This window comes from Piliocolobus tephrosceles, chromosome 3, assembly GCF_002776525.5.
Source record: "Piliocolobus tephrosceles isolate RC106 chromosome 3, ASM277652v3, whole genome shotgun sequence".
NCBI classification, from domain to species: Eukaryota; Metazoa; Chordata; class Mammalia; order Primates; family Cercopithecidae; genus Piliocolobus; species Piliocolobus tephrosceles.
In genome coordinates this window covers 3096529-3115967 of record NC_045436.1, presented here as the reverse complement: position 1 = coordinate 3115967, position 19439 = coordinate 3096529, and the positions used below count along the sequence as shown (strand labels likewise).

At 45.2% G+C, this 19439-nt stretch overlaps 1 protein-coding gene across 2 annotated transcripts in view; it reads right to left on the bottom strand.

The window, feature by feature from the left end:
• FAT1 (FAT atypical cadherin 1) overlaps window positions 1-8561 on the bottom strand; it is a 141608-nt gene extending 133047 nt beyond the window's left edge. The window contains exon 1 of one of the 2 annotated variants that reach the window (XM_026456055.1): window positions 8220-8561. The gene's annotated coding sequence lies outside the window, so the exon portion shown is untranslated. Of the gene's footprint in view, window positions 1-5529; window positions 5734-8219 lie in introns of those variants that run through there. The other variant, XM_026456054.2, reaches the window with a different exon arrangement.
• Between the last annotated feature and the right edge of the window lie 10878 nt (window positions 8562-19439).

Sequence of the window (19439 nt, the reverse complement as noted above, 5' to 3'; positions counted from 1 at the left end):
TCACTGCAACCTCCGTCTTCTAGGTTCAAGTGATTCTCGTGCCTCAGCCTCCTGAGTAGCTAGGACTACAGGCATGCACGACCATGCACCAGATACTCTGATGCCACAAAATCCTGCCTCTTTTACAGCTCCTCCCACTCCTGACACATTGTGCAGAATCCATACACACACACAGGTTCTTCCCCTACTTAAAAAATAAACTTGGCCAGGCACAGTGGCTCACGCCTGTAATCCCAGTACTTGGGGAGGCTGAGGTGGGCAGATCATGAGGTCAAGAGATCAAGACCATCCTGACCAACCTGGTGAAACCCCATCTCTACTAAAAATACAAAAATTAGCCGGGTGTGGTGGCATGCACCTGTAGTCCCAGCTACTCAGGAGGCTGAAGCAGGAGAATCGCTTGAACCCAGGAGGCGGAGGTTGCAGTGAGCTGAGATTGCGCCATTGCACTCCAGCCTGGGTGACGGAGACTCCATCTCAAAAAAAATAAAATAAATAAACTTCATTCAAACCTTCACTTCTTTCAAACAAACACTCTTATTCTTCTCTTTTTTTATACTGGCGAAGATCGCAAAAGAAGGAGTTGCCCAGCACTGCCCTGGCTTCCTTAGAACTCCCTCAGTGCTAAACACTGCTCCACCGAGATCCTGCAGGTCCACCCTGGCAGAACAGTTGTTCCAGCATCACAGGCTAATGTCAAACCAATGACCTTTCTCAGTGCTCATCCTCCTTGATTTCATGACACCTTTGACACTACTCACTCCCCTCCCCAACACTCCTGATCCTTCATACAGTCACAGAGTCCCCCAAAACAAAGAGGCAATCCATAGGTATGAAAAACGAATGACAACATTCTCCTGATTCTCTTCCATATTCTTTTACACTCTACATTGACTCACCTAAAATGCTAGCATTACAAACTTGTCTTCCAACTCTTCCTCCACATGCATGTATTACCACCCTTAAATATCTCATCCACTCTGCCTCCAATCATGAAGCGTCAGTGCACCAAATCTAAAATCTCAGCTCTAATCTCTCTCAAACGCCTTGTAACACTCCTCCTGAAATACCATCAAACCTAAGTTATACGATTGGCCTTCACTATAGCGGAGTTCTGCATCCATGGATCCAATCAACCTCAGATTGAGAAAGTCTTTAAAATAAACAAAAAAACAGTAAAAATACAAATAGTACCCCATTTTATATAAGGGACTTGAGCATCCTCAAATTTGGGTATAAAATCCCAAATCTCCCTTAGAGACCAAGGGACAACTATACAGACTTTTCACCCATTCGCCATTGCAAAATAACAGCTCTTCCAGTGTATGTTCCAGTCTCGCCACTTACCAAATTAACCAAGTTTGCAAACCAACAAACCAAACAAAAAGGAAGGGATTGGGAGAACATCAAATGTGGAACCTAGCCCCAGCTTTGTCACTAATCCACTGGGTGAATTCAAGGAACTTGCTTAATCCTTTCGACTCCATTTATTCAAGAAATTGAAGGATGGACTAAAATCTTTACAGCCTCCTGGCTCTCAAACCTTCATTTCTTAAAAGTTATCCAGATTTGACATTTCTTTCTCGATTTCTCAAAATGGTTCCCTTTGCATTTCTGCTGCTGCCACCTAGTTCGAATGAGTATTTTGTTCATGCAGAGTATTCCTACAGTCTTTTGGTATTCCTGCTTTCTGCCCCCAATCTCAGTGAACCTATTCAAATTTCTTTGTGACATTATTCTTTAGTTTGAAAATATTCAGTATTTCCCCTTAGCCTGCTAAGTATATTCTTTTTAACCTTGCATTAAAGACCTTTGATAATCTGACATCTACCTAATTTCCTAATTTCCCAACACTACTTATTTCAAAACAAAAAGGGATACTTCCCAGACCAGTAACCAAGCTGTCTTGAGCCAATAACACCACCTAGTGGTGAAGGCTCTAAACTAATGTGACATCTTGACCTCTTCCCTTCTGAAAGTAATGCAAACATCAATCTTTTCTTTTTTTCCCGCCCTCTACTTCTCACATACAGCTTATTTATTTTCACCTTTCTCTTCAACATTTCCTTCTTTTTCTCTCTCCTTAACCTCTGCCTCATAAAAATAATAATCCCTTTTTTAATAAGATTATTTAAGTCATAGTCAAGATTATCTGTTCTACCTAGACAAAAAAAAGAAGCCAATCCTTTTCCTAACATAACATGGTATGATGAGGTCTTCAGAATTTCTCTCCACTCATCACGCCACAAGCCACACTATGTTTTCTATAACTTGCTTTGCATACATCATTTCCTCTGCTTGAATTGTTCCCCTCTGAATCACACTTCCCTCAGAACTCACATTATTCTAAATCCACCTGCCCCAGATCCCCCAGTTCAATGAGGTGCTGCTATGGACCACCTTGACCTGAATGGACCTCTTATCACACTGGTCTATAAGAGACTGTGTACTTGTCCTCTCCCTTATCAGACTACAAGCTGCTTGAGGGCAGGAAACATGATTTGTTCACTAGATGTTGTGTCTGGCTCAGTATTTGACACAGAGGAGGTCCACTATTGTTGGATTGGTAAATGGACAGATGAATGAAGCATTAAGAGTGAGAAATGGGAGGCAGGACTGTGTTGGGGAGGGGATCTAGAGAGGGATAACATAGGAAAATAAAACATCTATCCTTCTCAAATTAACAGAAAATCCAGGCACAACCACGAGGCCGGTAACAACACTGCAGATGGCTGTTCTGTAGAGGACTCATTTCCAGTAGCTCAGAAAGAGGTCACCACCCACCTTACACTGCCCCGAAATTGGCTATAGATAATGTCAGATCAGTGTCTGTTTTGCAGATTATCACGAAATGTCAGATCAGTGTCTGTTTTGCAGATTATCACGAAGCTCTATCTTTAATATTCTATGAAGGATACAGATTAAATCATGACTAATTTTCCTAAGCAGTATATAGAAGACTTTATTATTTTTACTTTATAGACTTATCTTCACATACATAATGAACCCTTGGAATTAAGCAAGAATTCAGGCAACGTATTTAAATCTGGGACCTACAGTAAAAGAAAGATGACTTTAAAAACTTAAAAAAGTGAAATATGTGGAGTCCTCATCAGAATATATTTTTGAAATGAAAAGTAGTTCCCCTCAGATATAAGAGAAAGTGGCAACTTCCTAATCTTAATTAACATGTATCACTCATTTCAAAAACTCTTCTCCAGTGTCTAAGGATAAATGAGCCCTTGCAAACTGAACAATTAAGTGAGACCAAAAGACAGAGGTTGGCTTCAACTTCTATATAATCTGGTCAAAAGAACAATTATCTACTGCAAATCCCCACTCATAAAGATTAAACAGCACATCTAGCCTTATGGCTCCCTGCTATTAAATCAGGTCCTTTAGGCTACAAATTATGCCACTGAGACAGAATTTACTGCAGTAATAATGTACTAATTTGATTTGACTTATTGATTCTACGTAAAATCAGCCAAACTTGGGTGGAAAGCAAGTGGGTAAAGCGTTAAAACGTAAATCTCTAAGATCCTATCCACCTCTAGCATTCAAAGAAATGACTGCTTCAAAGGGGCCTCAAAGCAAAGTCTAAAGGCAATGGAAAGGTAGAGGATGATCAGGGGAATGAAAACAGAATTAGTTTGTACATAAGATTTTTCTTTTTATTTATTTATTTATTTATTTATTTATTTATTTATTATTTATTTATTTATTTTTGCCCAGGCTGAACTGCAATGGTGAGATCTCCGCTCACTGCAACCTCCGCCTCCCCGGTTCAAGAGATTCTCCTGCCTCAGCCTCCTGAGTAGCTGGGATTACAGGCATGCACCATCACACCGGGCTAATTTTGTATTTTTAGTAGAGACGGGTGTTTCTCCATGTTGGTCAGGCTGGTCTCGAACCCCCGACCTCCGGTGATCCTCCCGCCTTGACCTCCCAAAGTGCTGGGATTACAGGAGTGAGCCACGGTGCCTGGCCATAATTTTTAAACATTTTTCTTTGGGCACCTGTCCGGACCATGGATTTAAATGATGTACTAGCATGATAAGAACCCAACGGGGATACTTCTAGTGACTAATTAAGAGACAAATGAATATATAGGTGGCCCAAAACGATTTTATAAAGTCCTCTAACAACCTCACTTCTTTTCAGAGTGCCAAAGAATTTGGCTCATTTAAGGTGTTCATTTTTCAAAAAATGGGTATACAAATGCAAACTTCATTCAAATCAAACCTTACCTTACGCTTGTTAAATGCCATGGTTAGCATAACTCAAGGCTTATACCAATTGTTGTTTTAAAAAATTACATAGTGTTTTAAGTATTTTTACATCTTAAATACGAAGGAATAATTCTAATTGTGGAATCAGAGCTGTCTTCCTAAGACAAAAAGACAAAGACAAATACCACAATTAACTATTAACTGGAGAAACACCTTTTCAAACGTCCCTGTAACAACTGTATGTGTTTGACAGCATAACCAAATTCATTAAGAATAGTGTGAAAAACATCACTATTACATAGTTCTCACACACAAATTAAACTATCGAAACCTGTATCTGAATATAAGAGGCATTAAGAATCTGCTTTTGAAAAAGAAGTGAATAGCTGAAGGTCATTTTCTTTTCAGCCTTTTCTCATACTAAATATCCACTTAAAAAAATCGCCTCTATCAGGCACCCGGGAATTGCTTAACAAAAGCCACTTAATGAAACCACAGTTCAGACACACGAAAAAAAAAAAAAAAAACTTAACTGCATAGAAAATATTTATGAGTTTACTTTCCTAACTCATACAATTGCGTCCTTGTTTCCAAAGCCTTGCAATTCACATCAGCGGGAACAAAAAAATCTAACACACAGCAGAAAGTTGGCTCTGTAAAAGAAAGCACCGAGGTTTTTTTTTTTTTTTTTAAGCAATGAAGGACCAAAACCTCTTTCTTTTAAAAAGATCTTAAAAGTTCCTCCTCCAGAGAAGACAGAAAACACAGACAAACCGCACATTGTGCAGATGTTCAGCCCCGAAATGCAGCCTCGCACCCCTTCACTCCGCAGTCCACCGGTTGCATCTACACCTCCAAGCAGCGCTCCTGCAGGGCGCAAACACCCAGGGACTCAGGGACCCAGGGACCCAGGGACCGGCAGCCCCGCGCGGGCCTCCCGCGTGCACCTCTCAGCGAGAGGGTCTTTCGCAGACGGCGGGATGCCCCAGGAGACCGCGAGGCCGGCGCAACGCGGCGAGCTCCCGGAGGGAAGGCGGCGAGCCAGCAAGGAGCGGACCCCAGCAATGGCTCCGGGCCGGCCCCGCGCGGTCGCCTCCTCCCACTCCACCGCCGGCACCCCACTAGCCAGTACTGAACTTCCCAAGGGGGAAGGACCGACTCACTCCACCCTCTGCAAGGTCGCGCACTCATCGGTTTTCGGCAGCTCCGTTGCCCGAGCCGGGGACCGGGCGGGCACCCACAGAGCCCGCACCGCAGCGCGCTACACGCCCTGGCCCCCGCGCCCCAGCGAACTTACCGCAAAGTTGGACCGAAGTGGCGCCTGCACTCTGGGGGAGCTCACCTGCCGTCTCAGCGCGCCCCCGAGTGGGGAGCGGGCCTGCCGGGGGCCTCGCCGAGCTCGCGCGGCCGCATGGTACCTGCCGGCGACCCGCTCCCGCTCCGGCTCCCCGCGCTCGCGCCCGGCCGCCCAGCTCGGCGCCGGCGCCGGCGCCTCACGCTCTCCGAGTGCAGGAGATCCCTCCGCCGCGGCCACGCCCGCCGGCGCCGGCGCTCGTTTCTCGGGCGCGGAAACTCGAGCCGACTTTCCCCGGCGGCCGGCTCGGGGCCCGCGGGTCCGGCCACGCCGCCCCGCCCGGGCCCGAAGAGCCCCAGTCCCTGCGCACGCCAGCTCCGTGCTGGGAGACAAGAAGGCGCCCAGCGTGGTCCAGCGCGGCTCCGAGGGGCAGGGCGAGGCCTGTGATGCCGAGGTTAGTTACGGCCAACCACAGGCGCTGTGCAAGGAATTGGAGAATACTCCCTGCCTAGAAAGGGAAACGTTAGCTGCTCAAAAAAAAAAAAAAAAAAAAAAAAAAACGCTGGGGCCTAATGAGAAAGCTTCCTGGAGGCATCCCTTTAGCTTTTCCATAGCCTTCTGGAAGTCCCTGAATCTGCATTTGAATGGCGCGGCTCCGAGTCCGCCACGGTTTGGTGGGCTGAAGTCCTCCTCCAGGTCTCCAAAGGAATGCAGCTAGGTCGGAATCCACTTCCTCCTCCAATCCACACTGAGTCCCCAGAAAATGGAAACGCTTCCCCGCGACCTTTTGGAGCCGAGTTAGACCCCAGGCCCTCCCCGCCGCCGGCGCCTGGCCTCCCCCGCTGACACCCCGGACGCCCAGGCCTGCGGGACAAAAGGCACCGCGGCGTCCCGCGGGCTTCCTAGCCCGGGAGTCGGCCCCCGAGCGGGACCCCAGGCCGACAACTGCAAGTTCCTAGGCAGAGGGGAAGCCCCAGCGCCCAGACGCCCGCTCCGAGAACTCCCCGCGCCGGGCGCCCAGCCTGAGCGTCCCGGGCGCGGAGCCCACCCCCGGCGCGGGCAGAGCTCCAGCCGCAGGCTCGGCGCAGGGCGGACTCGGCCGAAGCCCGGAGAGCCGGAGGCGCTGGGACGCAGCCCGGACTGGAGGGCGGACTTGACCTCGGAAAGTTTGTGGGATTCAGGCATTTTAACACTGGGAAGACAAAGAGATCCGATTTCCCTGGGACCGGTGGAGGGAGCTTGGCGGAGAGGGGAACAGCTGGGCAGTCAAGTGTGAAAGAATTTCCTTGCTTCAAAGTTAACGCAGTCACCTTATGAGCCATCTTAGAGGTGACCGGAAAAAAAAAAATAATAAAGGTGTCTAGCAGGTTATGGCTGGGAAGGAAAAATAAAGCCTGCAAGATGAGTGTGCCGATTCGTAGCCCTATATTCCCTGCCCACCAGTTAGAATACACAGATTCGCGCATCCAGCAAATGCAAACACCATCATCCAAAGACGTGTTTGCCACGACCATAATTGCTCCAAGTGCTTACAGGTCAATTTCATACATGGAACACCTCGAAAGTGGGTGACCTGATCTCCAAGCCCAACCGGCTTGTGCCGCTTGCCGAATTGTAACTCTCAGCAAAACCCAACCACACCGGAACTCCAGCCGCTTCCTGGGAGCGAGGGAGCCGGAGTAGTGCTAAAAGGGGAAAAGAAGAACAGTAAAAAGTACAAAGACACCATTCCCTGACATAAAATCACGGGATTTGTTTTAAATGGCACAAAAGAATTCCTGGAGAAGATGACCATTAATTAATAAATAATAACGCTTCCTAGGGCTTACTAGATGTTTTACATGTTTGGGAATCCGATTTTCCAGGCTCCCTGCGAAATCTCTGCCTGGAAGAAGTTGCACTTCGTCGCCACAGGAGCCGCCGAGACCCAGGGATGAAGATTTCAGACTTAAGACTCAGCCACGATTCTACTGATCCTTAAGCGCCAGCAGAACGAAATGGACATGCCTATTAGTTATCACAAATCGAATTATTTTCATATGAGAGAGAGAAATGTGGTTCAAGTTCCACATTTGTCCTTTAAATAATCGACCCTCCCTAACCCTGTTCCCAAAGGCTCGTGGAAATTAGGGAGGGGATTGGGGAGACTGTTCCAGAAACAAAACGCTTTCCTCCAGCACGGCCTCTCCATCCAGTCCACCCAAGTTGATTTTTGTAAGTCATATAAAGAATGGGCCCGGGTGGGTGGGCAGTGAAGACTGGGGTGAGCAAGCGCCCACGTCGCCGAGCGCCGGGGAGGTCCAGGTTCGCCTCCGCGCAGAACCCGGCAATGAGCGCGCCTCGCCAGGTGCCCGGACTAGAGGGCGCTGCGCCCCTGCAAATCTCGCAGCCCCGATGCGCCCTCCCTAGGCACCATTGCTATAATAAGTTACATTCAAAATAATGCACAAACCATCGCCTCTCAAGTTCTTTTGAACAGTGCTTTATATGTATTTTATGAATTCCCAAAGCTACGCATGCGAATCTTTCATCCGAGACGCACAAAGCCAGAGGGATGCGCAGCTCCTGGAGCCGAGAGCCCGTAGGGCGCACACGCTTCCCCGCACTCGCTGAGAGCCACACACCCCACGTCATTTCATTTATGTTTAAACTTAAATGCCAAAAGGCATGCACGATTTGAACAAAGAACTCACCAGTCTAGCCGAGTCCTCGGCCCTGAGCTCTAAAGTCCCCGGCAGCTCGTGATCCCCACGCGATGTGGATATGTGTTAGGAGCCGGGTTTGAAGTACCAAGTTTGCCTCCCCGGGATCTTCAACATGTCCCTAACCAGACTGCCATCGTCCGTGCCGCCGGGACCCAGGCGGCCGCATCTCCGGAGGCTTCCGACCAGGGCAAACTTAAGCACCAAACGGGGGCGAAAAGAGAGTGCGCGGGGCCGGAGCGAAGGCCCGGGAGCAACCAAGTTTGTCAGGACGTGCCCGGGCAGCCAGCCGCCGAGTTGAGGAGTTGCGGCCGGCGGCTGCGGCGACTCGCTGCCTCTTTCCCCGCTCCCTCCCTCTTGGAGGCGGTGGGGGAGGGGAGGTGACGTCAGCGCCCCGCCTCGCCCCCCGCCCCGGGCGCGGACGGGATTCTCCGGCTGGGCGCGCCACCCCGGCAGTCGCAGCAGCGGGCGCGGAGGCTGCGTGGGGTCCCGGTCTCTGCGGTCTCTCCGGCCCGCTGCAGCTGTGGCGCGGGTGAAACGCCTGCCCTCCTCCTTCGGCAGCGTCTCCCAGGCGCCGGCGAGCGCGGGCGTTCCTCGCACTCAGCGCCTGAGCCGCCCGGAGCCCCGCTGCGCGCACCTCCCCGGCTCGCGGAGCCCCTCCGGCGGCGTTTCCCACGCCGCGGACTGCAGGTGATGCTCTTCCTCTTCTGCAGCTGAAATTCGTCGCGACGTGTCGCCTGCCAGATTTTTGCTGGGCGGAAGCATGAACAGTCCCTGCAGACTGGCCTGGACGACTTGTACTTTGTGGCCCGCCAACTTCTGGATGTGACAATTTTTTTCACGACTTATGCTCTTCGTGGTCTTTGTGTTGAAAATCAGAGCCGTATTTTTGTTTTCAAATTCTTTCCCAGTGCTCCTCTGGTCTTGACCGTACTCTGAAGCTTATAAGGTTCTGAGAGGAGGGGGCGAAAGGATAGGGGAGGAGCCAATGCCCAACGTATCTTACAAGTCTTCTGTAGTGATGGGGCTAATACACAAATCACTGTCTCCTCCTCGAAATAATATCCATTTAGATAAATGCAAAGGCTGTCGAGGGTTAATTTATAAAGGATGCGTCGTCTTTATGTAAGTGTCCAGCCTCCAGGAAAATATCTGCTGTGGAATATATTTTTAATGCCACTAAAGTACCAAAATATCTCCTGAACAGCGTGAAATTCGGAGGGAGCCATTTCTGTGAGTTGACATTGTCCCCAGAAGATTCTCATTAAAATTCAAGATCCCTGCGGTTGGGGGAGGTTCTATCAACATATTTGCATCCGTTGGTATAAATATGTTGATCAGTTTAGCTGGTCGTTCTTTTTCAAAGGTCAAGAGCAAAATCCTGAGGACAGAGGAAACTGGGCAGGGAGCTAAACAGTAAGGAGAGAACAAGATTAGGTGATTGGAATCTTGTGTGTGTTTAGCCTTGAAGTCATAACTTGTCTAAATGTCAGTGTCCTCATCTGTGATATGGGACTAATATCTGCTTCTTGTGGTAAAAATGTATTCATGTGTTTATCCATTAAAAAAAAAAAAAAAAAAAAAAAAACCATACTGAACTCTACTTGCCAGGGAGATAACAGTTATGCATGCAGGCAAAGCATTTTTACTGAGGACCATATGAAGTGTCTAGCACGCACATACTAGGCACTTAAACAGTATTCGTTTTCCTGCTCTCCCTCGCTCCCTTCCCTCACTTCTTTGCAGTGTCTCGGTTTTTAATCCATAAAATCAGCATCATCACCCTGATTCGAGATTCTGCCAGGCAGGTCTGCAGACTCAAGTCAGGTCTCCTGTGCTCAAGAGATCCTCCTGCCTAAGCCTCTCCCTCAAGATACATTTTGACTTGGAAGGGAGGAGAAGGTCCAGGGAGCTAGGACATGGAGGGATATAGGAAGGGATATTAGAGCTCCTGCAGACCCTGGGGGCAGCTAGAGGGTGCCAGATTCCTGAGGAGGGAGGAGGCTGGCTTAAGAGGCCAGTTTGTCAGTGCCCAGCAGACTTCTCCTGCTTCCCTGTTTCAACTGCACAGGCTTTCTCCTTTTGTGTCAATAGTTGAAATTAGAAATTGACCACATATTGCAAGTCCTCAAAATGATTCACAATAAATTCACCCCCAGAGGCTTCTGGTTGAAGTCCATTTGGTTTACTATACTAACTTTAAAATTGTCATAAATAAACCAAATTATTTATATTCAAGAAGATAAAAATCACAAATGACAGGAACTTACAAATAACAATTGATAATATTAGTCAAAATAGCTAGTTTTCAAAGTGAGATGGGCAGAAAACTTTTAACAAAATCTCTAGAGCTGTGCTGTCTAATGTAGTATGTAGCCACTTGCCACATGTAGCTTCTTTCATTTAAGCTAAATTAAAATGTAATTCCTTAGTCTCACTAGCTACATTCCAAGTTTCAGTGACCATGTGTGGCTAGTGACTATTGTATTGATCGGAGCAGATGAAAGAATATTTTCGTCATGACAGAGTTGTATGGACACTTTGGTGTAGACCTTTAAAAACGCTGCTATTTTATGGAAGGCTACACCAAGTATTAAAATTCCAGTGTGTCCAATACTGAGTCACTTCTGAAGTATAAGGGAGGACCCAGAATCATGGAAGGGTTCATTCATTCCATAGATATTTATCAAGTACCAACAATATGCTGGGTGAAAGTATGTAAGACCAAGATTTAATGAGGTAGGTGTGTTTAGCGATTAAGAAATATTAACATGGCCTTTTAGTTGTTTTCTCTCTTTCCTGACTAATTAAACCAGGGGAAATCATAGATTTAAAGCAACAAACAATTCTAAGACATTTTTTGGAATAGCCTGAGGACCAAATACTTGTAAGTACGCTTGACTGACTCCTGGCATCCCAGCCTCTCTGCAGCTTTCACCGCTTTCTCATGTGCCTGCGTGCCCATTGCGGCCTCCCCTTCCTGGAGGTGACAGGAAATATCAGCCCTCTCCACCTCCCGTATGCCTTGGAATTATTTTACCCTTTGCATTCAAATACAGCTCTTCTCTGGAATCAGCTTGTACTCTCAGAGGGAGCCATTAGAACATTAGACACCTGGCTGGGCGCCATGGCTCACGCCTGTAATCCGAACACTTTGGAAGGCCGAGGCGGGTGGATCACCTGAGGTAAAGAGTTTGATACCAGCCTGGCCAATATGGTGAAACCCTGTCTCTACTAAAAATTTAAAAATTAGCCGGACGTGGTGGTGGGTGCCTGTAATCCCAGCTACTCGGGAGGCTGAGGCAGGAGAATCACTTGAACCGGGAGGTTCAAGTTGCAGTGAGGCAGAGGTTGCAGTGAGCTGAGATTGCGCCTCTGCACTCCAGCCTGGTGACAGAGCAAGACTCCATCTCAAAAAAACAAACAAACAAAAAAAAACATAGACACCTAGTCAATCTAATGGGAATCAGTGCTGGTTAACTATGGGTATGAGTATGTTATAATAATATCATTCCTTCCTTCCCAGTGCATTATAGCAAGGGCTTTCTCAAAGCTATATTTAAAACGTGAAATTTCTGATGCCATAAACAGTCGCTTGGGAAAGTATTTGAACGTATTACAAATCACCTACTAATGGCTTACCATTTAAAAAAACATGGTACAAAGTATACTTTCATTTTAAAGAAAGATCCATAGTGGAGTAGGGTGGCTGTAGACATTCTGTCCCTCAAATATAAGATAAACATCCCCAAGTGGTTTGGGAACAGATCTTGCAAGATAAATATAATTTTTGTGATGCTTTCCCAGCTCAGTGATTGAAGGATTCTGAGTCTAACTTTGAATAGTAAACAACAAGTCGTCCAGCAACTTACTGTTGAAGCTACTTTCTCAATAGAAGTATGCAGTAGAAAGAGCATTAGACTTGAGGTTAGAAGACCTATTTTGATTCTTGTCTTTGATATATATAGTTTGAATTTATTTGGTTATAACTGAATTTTGGGAGTCTCACTTTCCTCTATAAAGATAGATCTCTAAAATGGACACACACACACACAAAATCTACCTCACTGGTTGTGAGAGATGCCAGTCAAGAATAATTGTGGCCGAGCACAGTGGCTCACACCTGTAATCCCAGCACTTTGGGAGGCCGAGGCGGGTGGATCACCTGAAGTCAGAAGTTCAAGACCAGCCTAGCCAACATGGCAAAACCCCATCTCTACTAAAAACACAAAAATTAGCTGGGCATGGTGGTGTGTGCCTATAATCCCAGCTACTCAGGAGGCTGAGGCAGGAGAATCCCTTGAACCCAGGAGGCAGAGGTTGCAATGAGCTGAGATTGTGCCATTGTACTCCAACCTGGGTGACAAGAGTGAAACTCCGTCTAAAAAAAAAAAAAAAAAGAAGAATTCTCAAATTTACCTACTGTGTCTCACCCTGCCACTCCCATCTCAGCTATGAAGGTCTGTAGAATCAGTGACCAGTAACATGTATTTACTGCCAGTTATGCTCCAGACTTGGTTCCAACTTCTTTATATGCATTATCTCATGTCATTCTTATAAAATCCTGGGAAGCATTAGCAATTAATGCCCTACCCCCATTTTACAGATGAAAACTGAGGTTTGAGGTAGATTAAATAACACACTGGGTCACCTTTCAGACTGAAACCTAAGGCTGGCTGCGTCCAAAGCTAACACTCTTGCCTGCTATAGTGCACGAGCTCCTCACAGACTGCACCTCATTTGCACCCTTCAGAAACCATGCCAGTGTTACACTAAAAGTCAGCAATGTTGTGGTTTAAGAATTGGCCTAGGAGGGGAGCAAAAAACTATCAAATAATAGCTGCAGGAAAATGATCTCTTGTAGCAGTTATGAGTTTGGGTAAATAATTGTGTAAAAGTAGGTCCTTTAATCAGAGTGAGAACATCAGTGATTGTATTTAGGAATACATTTATAAAATACAGCCATTATTTGTTTGGATTACGTATTTTCATATATATAGATATGCATACTCTTAGACACATTGCTTTTCAATTCTAAAATTGTAGTCTGACTTTTAACTTGTTTAGGCTGAACAGCAGAAAAATACACACCAATGATTCTCAATGAATTCTGACAAGGACTATGTCACATGATTTCATGATCAGCATTTCAATTTAGACCTCGCTTTTCTCTTTCCTGGACTGGAACCACTAGTGTTTTGTATTTTTTCTCTCTCCAATTCTCCTTTCTCTCCATTTCTGTTTTACATATAACAACAAGTAATTTTACCCTTGGCATATTCTCTGTATCTATACTTCTTTACTATTAAATCTGATTCCTTTTCCTGGTAGAATTTTTTAGTCACAAAAGCTAATCTTATATAGAAACTTTAATGAGGTATGGTGATATTTTATCAGCATCCATTCTCTAACAGATCATCTGTCTAAACCCATCGGGGTAGTTCTTATTTCTTGTCATGGGCATGTTGATCAATGGTAGTCAGTGACATATTAGAGGAAGTTTCTTGGGGGCTTCTGGAAAAAAAAATTCCTCCCTCCTAAGAAAGAACCACAAGAGATATTATCTGAGAAAGAAGATTTAGATACAAAATGATTCAATCTTGCAGACTATTGTTCTATCATAATGGCGGACAAAAATAAGGATGTCATGGTTGGGACTACAATAGTTATCTTGATTAGTGAGGATGAGGCCTAAACCAAGGAAGGCAGATGAAGGGCCTCGATGACATTGAATGAACCATCCCTGTAGGCCATGCAAACTAAAGACGTGGTTTTTTTTGTTTGTTTGTTTTGGTTTTATTGTTTTGTTGTTTTTTAATGGAAGAGCATAAGTTTCCATATTGTTTAATCTGAGTTGTGTTGGGATTAGCATTACTTGCAGTTGACATCATCTATTTCAACTAAGCAATCCCTTCTAAAATATTCTAGGAATTATTTTAAAGAAAAAATAAATTGATATACTTCAGCTCATTGGTCAACAGGAATTGGGCCTAACTCCAATGATAAGATTGAAGGATTCTTGAAGCTTTCTCTTAATGGTGAGTGTACTAATCTGCTTGGGCTGCCATAAGAAAATGCCATCGAATGGGTGGCTTAAATAATAGAAACGTATTTTCTCATGTTTCTGAGGGCTAGGAATCCCAAGGTCAAGGTGCCCACAGTGTCATTTCTGGTGTGGCCTCTTTTCCTGCTTTGTAGATGGACACATTCTCTCTGTATCCTCATGTGGCCTTGCTCTGTGCCTGCAGAGAGAGCAAGCTCTGGTGTCTTCCTCTGGTGAGGATAGGAGCCCTTTTGGATTAAGGCCCCACGATTATGGCCTCACTTAACCTTAATTGCCTTCCTAAAGGCCCTGTTTCCAAATATAGTCACATTGAGGGTTAGGGCTTCAACATATGAATCGGGGAGATGGAAGAAAGATTCAGTCCACAGCAGTGAGAAAGAAGTTTTTAGATGCAAAATTATTCAGTCTTGCAGACTATTGTTCTACCATAATGGCAGACAAAATAAGAACATGAAATTTTATTTGTTCAACCAGAAGATTTTTCTCCACTCCCACTGCTCTTTCCTCAAGTGCCCAAAACCTTCTAGTATATTTTCCAGTTTTATAAAGGAACTCCTGGAAGTGAATATTAACCAAACTCAGATATCCGGTACTTACCAGAGGATAAACTAGTCAGCTGGAAACACCGACTGTCAGCAAATCAATGGACATTTGGAATTTGAATTTCTTTGTACCTGTAACTGTCAATATCAAATTTCAAGCCGAAAAGTGAAGTCAGCTTATATTTGGCGATATGGCCCACTTTGTTCACACTTTGTCCTTTATTTGAAATAGAATCATTCAAAAAAAAAAAAAAATTAAGACTTGTGTCATGTTGGCCAGGTGCGGTGGCTCACGCCTGTAATCCCAACACTTTAGGAGGCTGAGGCAGGTGGATCACAAGGTCAGGAGATCGAGACCATCCTGGCTAACACGGTGAAACCCGTCTCTACTAAAAATACAAAAAAAAAAAAAAAATTAGCTGGGCGTGGTGGCGGCGCCTGTAGTCCCAGCTACTTGGGAGGCTGAGGCAGGAGAATGGTATGAACCTGGGAGGTGGAGCTTGCAGTGAGCAGAGATCGCGCCACTTCTTTAAGTGGGTTTGATTGTTTTGCATGTTTAGGAAGGAACATCATTTGCCCCGTCCCCACCCCATCCTTTTCTATGCAACAATTTGTGAAATATTTCCTCTCCTGTGTGGATAGGTGTGTGAAAGACCAGAGCAAATAACAGCCTTTCCCTGATAATCTTCCTTCTGCTAGACGTCTGTTCCAGAGTAGAGTGAAAATGGAAAGGCAGGCTATGTTCAGTGCTACTGAGACAGCTGTAGGGCACTGCAGTGGGGTCTTACGGTGGGAAGAGAGATTGGGCTCAACTCCAAACACAACCAGGAAAACTGGGGATTTATAGGCAGGGAGCAAAGTGGGGAGGCTCTGTGGATGGAAAACAATGACAACGATACATCAGGAGTGAGAGGAGTTCCGGTTAAAGCGACTCACAGGATTCTTGCTGCAAGTGGTCAGTGCAGGTCCAGCAAGGACAGACACCAAGGTCATGGCCTGGGGAGCTTGCAGGAGCCCGACTAAAGTTTTGCTCAGGAGAAAATCTTTGTCAGTAGCAGCCTCTTTCTGTTTTTTCTACTCTCTTATAATTATTTTGTCCTGAAAAAGCAATGAAAGGACAGGGACATTTGTTATTAATCAAGCTTCTGAGACCTTTTGAATGTTAGCTGTAACATTTGCAGGTTGACATTCTTCATCTGTGTCATCGATTTATTAGAAGCCAAATTGTTGAAGGGGGTTGGGGTGGTACCTAGATGGGTAAAGGTAGAGTTCTGTGGAGAAAAGGAGTTAAAAGTCAGAGGACTGAGGTTAGATTTCTGCCACTAACATTTACGGGCTGTGTAAACTTGGCAAATGACTTGGCTTCTTAAGTGGCAATGGGATTAGCTAAAATGTGATTAGCTGAGACACTAAGCTGAGCCTCAGCGATCCTAACTCCTGATCCTCACACTTTGGTGTCGTCTCCTCCATCTCTTATCCACCTGGGTCTGTGTAATAGAATAATACAGAAAGGACAGGACGTCACTTCTGAGATTAGGTTATTGTCTTAGTCCATTTTGTGCTGCTGTAATAGAATAGCACAGACTGGGTAATTTACAATGAGCAGAAATTGCTTGGCTCACATTGTCGGAGGTTGAGAAGTCCAAGACCGAGGGCCCAGCATCTGGCAAGGGCTTCTCTTTATCAGCATTCCAAGCAGAAGGTGAGAGGGTGAGAGAAGGCAAGAGAAAGAACAAGAGGAGACTGAACTTGTGTTTTTATAAAGAACCCACTCCCTCCATAATAGCATTAATCTGTTCAAGAGGGTGATGAGGGTGATGCCCCCATGCCCAAATGCCTCTCCCTAGGCCCCACCTCCCAACACTGCCACATTGGGGATCATGTTTTCAACACCTGAGCTTTGGGGGACACATTCAACCCACAGCAGTTATGAAAGACACTGAGGTCTCTCCTCGCTCTCTCTCGCTCGCTCTCTCATAGTCTCTCCCCACTCTGGGGAAAGCCAGAGGCCCACGGGACAAGGAATGGAAGCCTTCTTCTAACAGCCCCACGAGTGAGCTCGAAAGTGGGTCCCCAGCCCTCGCTGTACCTTCGGATGACTGTAGCTCCAGCAGATATCTTGACTTGCACCCTCATGAGGGACCCTGAGCCACATCACCCAGCTGACCATGCCCAGACCCCTGACCATCAGAAACAATCGGAGTGAACAAATGTTTGTTGTTTAAATTGCTAAGTTTTGAGGGAATCTGCTACTCAGCAATTGACAAAGAAATTTGGAATGCATATTATTGACTGTTAATACAATATTGTTGGCTTTCTACCAATAATGTTATGAGGGTGAGAAAACACTTGGTAAACCGTTACGGACTACCATGAATGTTAGAACCCTGTGCATAGACTGGAAGAAAATGTATAGAATAGTTCTATCCAAAGACTATGTGATGATGGGAATGTTCCGTCTATGCTGCCCTGGGTGGCACTGCTGAGTACCTGACGTGTGGCTAGTGCAAAGTGAGGAACTGAAGTTTTGTTTAATTTTAATTCATTTAAATTTATACAGTTATATGTGGCTAACGCCTACCATTTTGGACAGAGCAGGTCTAGAGACTTTCTAAGCCAACAAATGACTTGCAAAATCTGGTCAGTGAGAATACGGTACATACAGCTTTGGGCATGTTTACTTCCCCCATTGTGACTTTTCTAAAGGAAGACTTGTGTTATTTATGAGGTCCAGATGTGATGGATTGAGTTACATTGAACAATTATTTCCTTCCTTGTTTAAAAAAGAACAATGCATTTTTGTGAAACTGGGTTTTCTGAGACCTCAGATTTCTCTTTGTATGTACATGTTCAATTTTTCAGACATGAAATTATGGATTCAATGGATTGTCTCATCCAACTAGCTAATTTGCATGATTAATTGAAGAGGCATGTAATGCAACTGTGCCCAGTTTCCTTAACCACACCGGGCACTGCTGATTCATCCACCTGGTTGGTTGAGAACGACTTAAAACCTGAGGGCTTCTTGGCCACACTCTATTTATTCAATGATATCATTTGGCAAATATGCAACACAAAATACAGCTCGAGTAGCACTAAGTTACTTGTGGCTATAGCGAAACTTGACTAGAGATAGACTCCAATGTATGCAAAATTGTATTAGGGCTTATAGGACAGCACGTATTTCATGCTGTTATCAGAGTAGGGAGGTTGATCTAGATTTGTTTATTCTTCCTCTTTTGTTGTTTTTTTCCAGAGACAGAGTCTTGCTCTGTCGCCCAGGAGGCTGGAGTGCAGTGTTGTGATCTCGGCTCACTGCAACCTCCACCTCCTGGGTTCAAGCGATTCTCCTGCCTCAGTCTCCCGAGTAGCTGGGATTACAGGCGCCCACCACCACACCCAGCTAATTTTTGTATTTTTAGTAGAGACGGGGTTTCACCATGTTGGCCAGGCTGGTCTTGAACTCCTGACCTCAGGTGATCTGCCAGCCTCGGCCTCTCAAAGTGCTGGGATTACAATGATATATGTTGAGTTGTGCTCTGTAATAAAGCTAATGGTCACTTCAGTGTTGACGGCATCTCATCCCTCAGTCATGTCAAGTCATGCCTTTATTCTCGAGCTTGCAGTCACATTATTACAAGGTAACCACAGCTGCTCCAGACATTCATCAAGGTGGGATGGGGGCATCGGTTATCTCCACTCATGGAAAAAAGAAAAATTGCATTCTTACTGCACACTATAAATATAAAAATTTTCTTGATGAATTAAAGATGTAAACCTGTAAGGCCAATTGTCAAATGATTTAGAAGAAAATATAAGAAAATAATGTATTTGAGATTATGGAAGGATTTACTCTGTAAAACACAAAGTGTTTTTAAAATGAAAGAAAAGATTGACAAATTCAATTACATAACAATTAAGAACCTCTATTAAAATGTGAAAACATACAGACTGGGAAAATATTCATTTAATAAGTACATTTGATTCAACTGTCCTTATTCATATAATACTGTATTATTCAAGCAATACTATATTATTATATGAATACTGTGGACCACCTGAGGTCAGGAGTTCGAGATCAGCCTGGATGACATGGTGAAACCCCATCTCTACTAAAAGAACAAAAATTAGCTGGGCATGGTGGCGTATGCCTGTAATCCCAGTTACTGGGGAGGCTGAGGCAGGAGAATTGCTTGAACCTGGGAGGCAGAGATTGCAGTGAGCCGAGATCATGCCACTGCACTCCTTCCTGGGCGATAGAGAGAGACTCCGTCTCAAAAAAATAAAAGAAAAACAGGCAAACATTAGATAGAAAAATGGAAAAAATCATGAACCTGTATTTCAGGAAGAAGAAATATGAATAGGGATTATACATGCAGTGGGTTGAATGGTGACCACCATAGGGACGTGTCCTAATCCCCAGAACCTGTGAATCCTTTTGTGGAAACAGGGTCCTTGCGGGTGTAATTAGGAATCTTGAAGTTAGATCATCCTGGATTATTTGGGTGGGTCCTAAATCCAGTGACAAGCATCCTTACAAGAGCCATCCCAGGGAGAGACACACAGAGGAGAAGGCCACCTGCAGGCAGAGGCAGAGACTGAGGT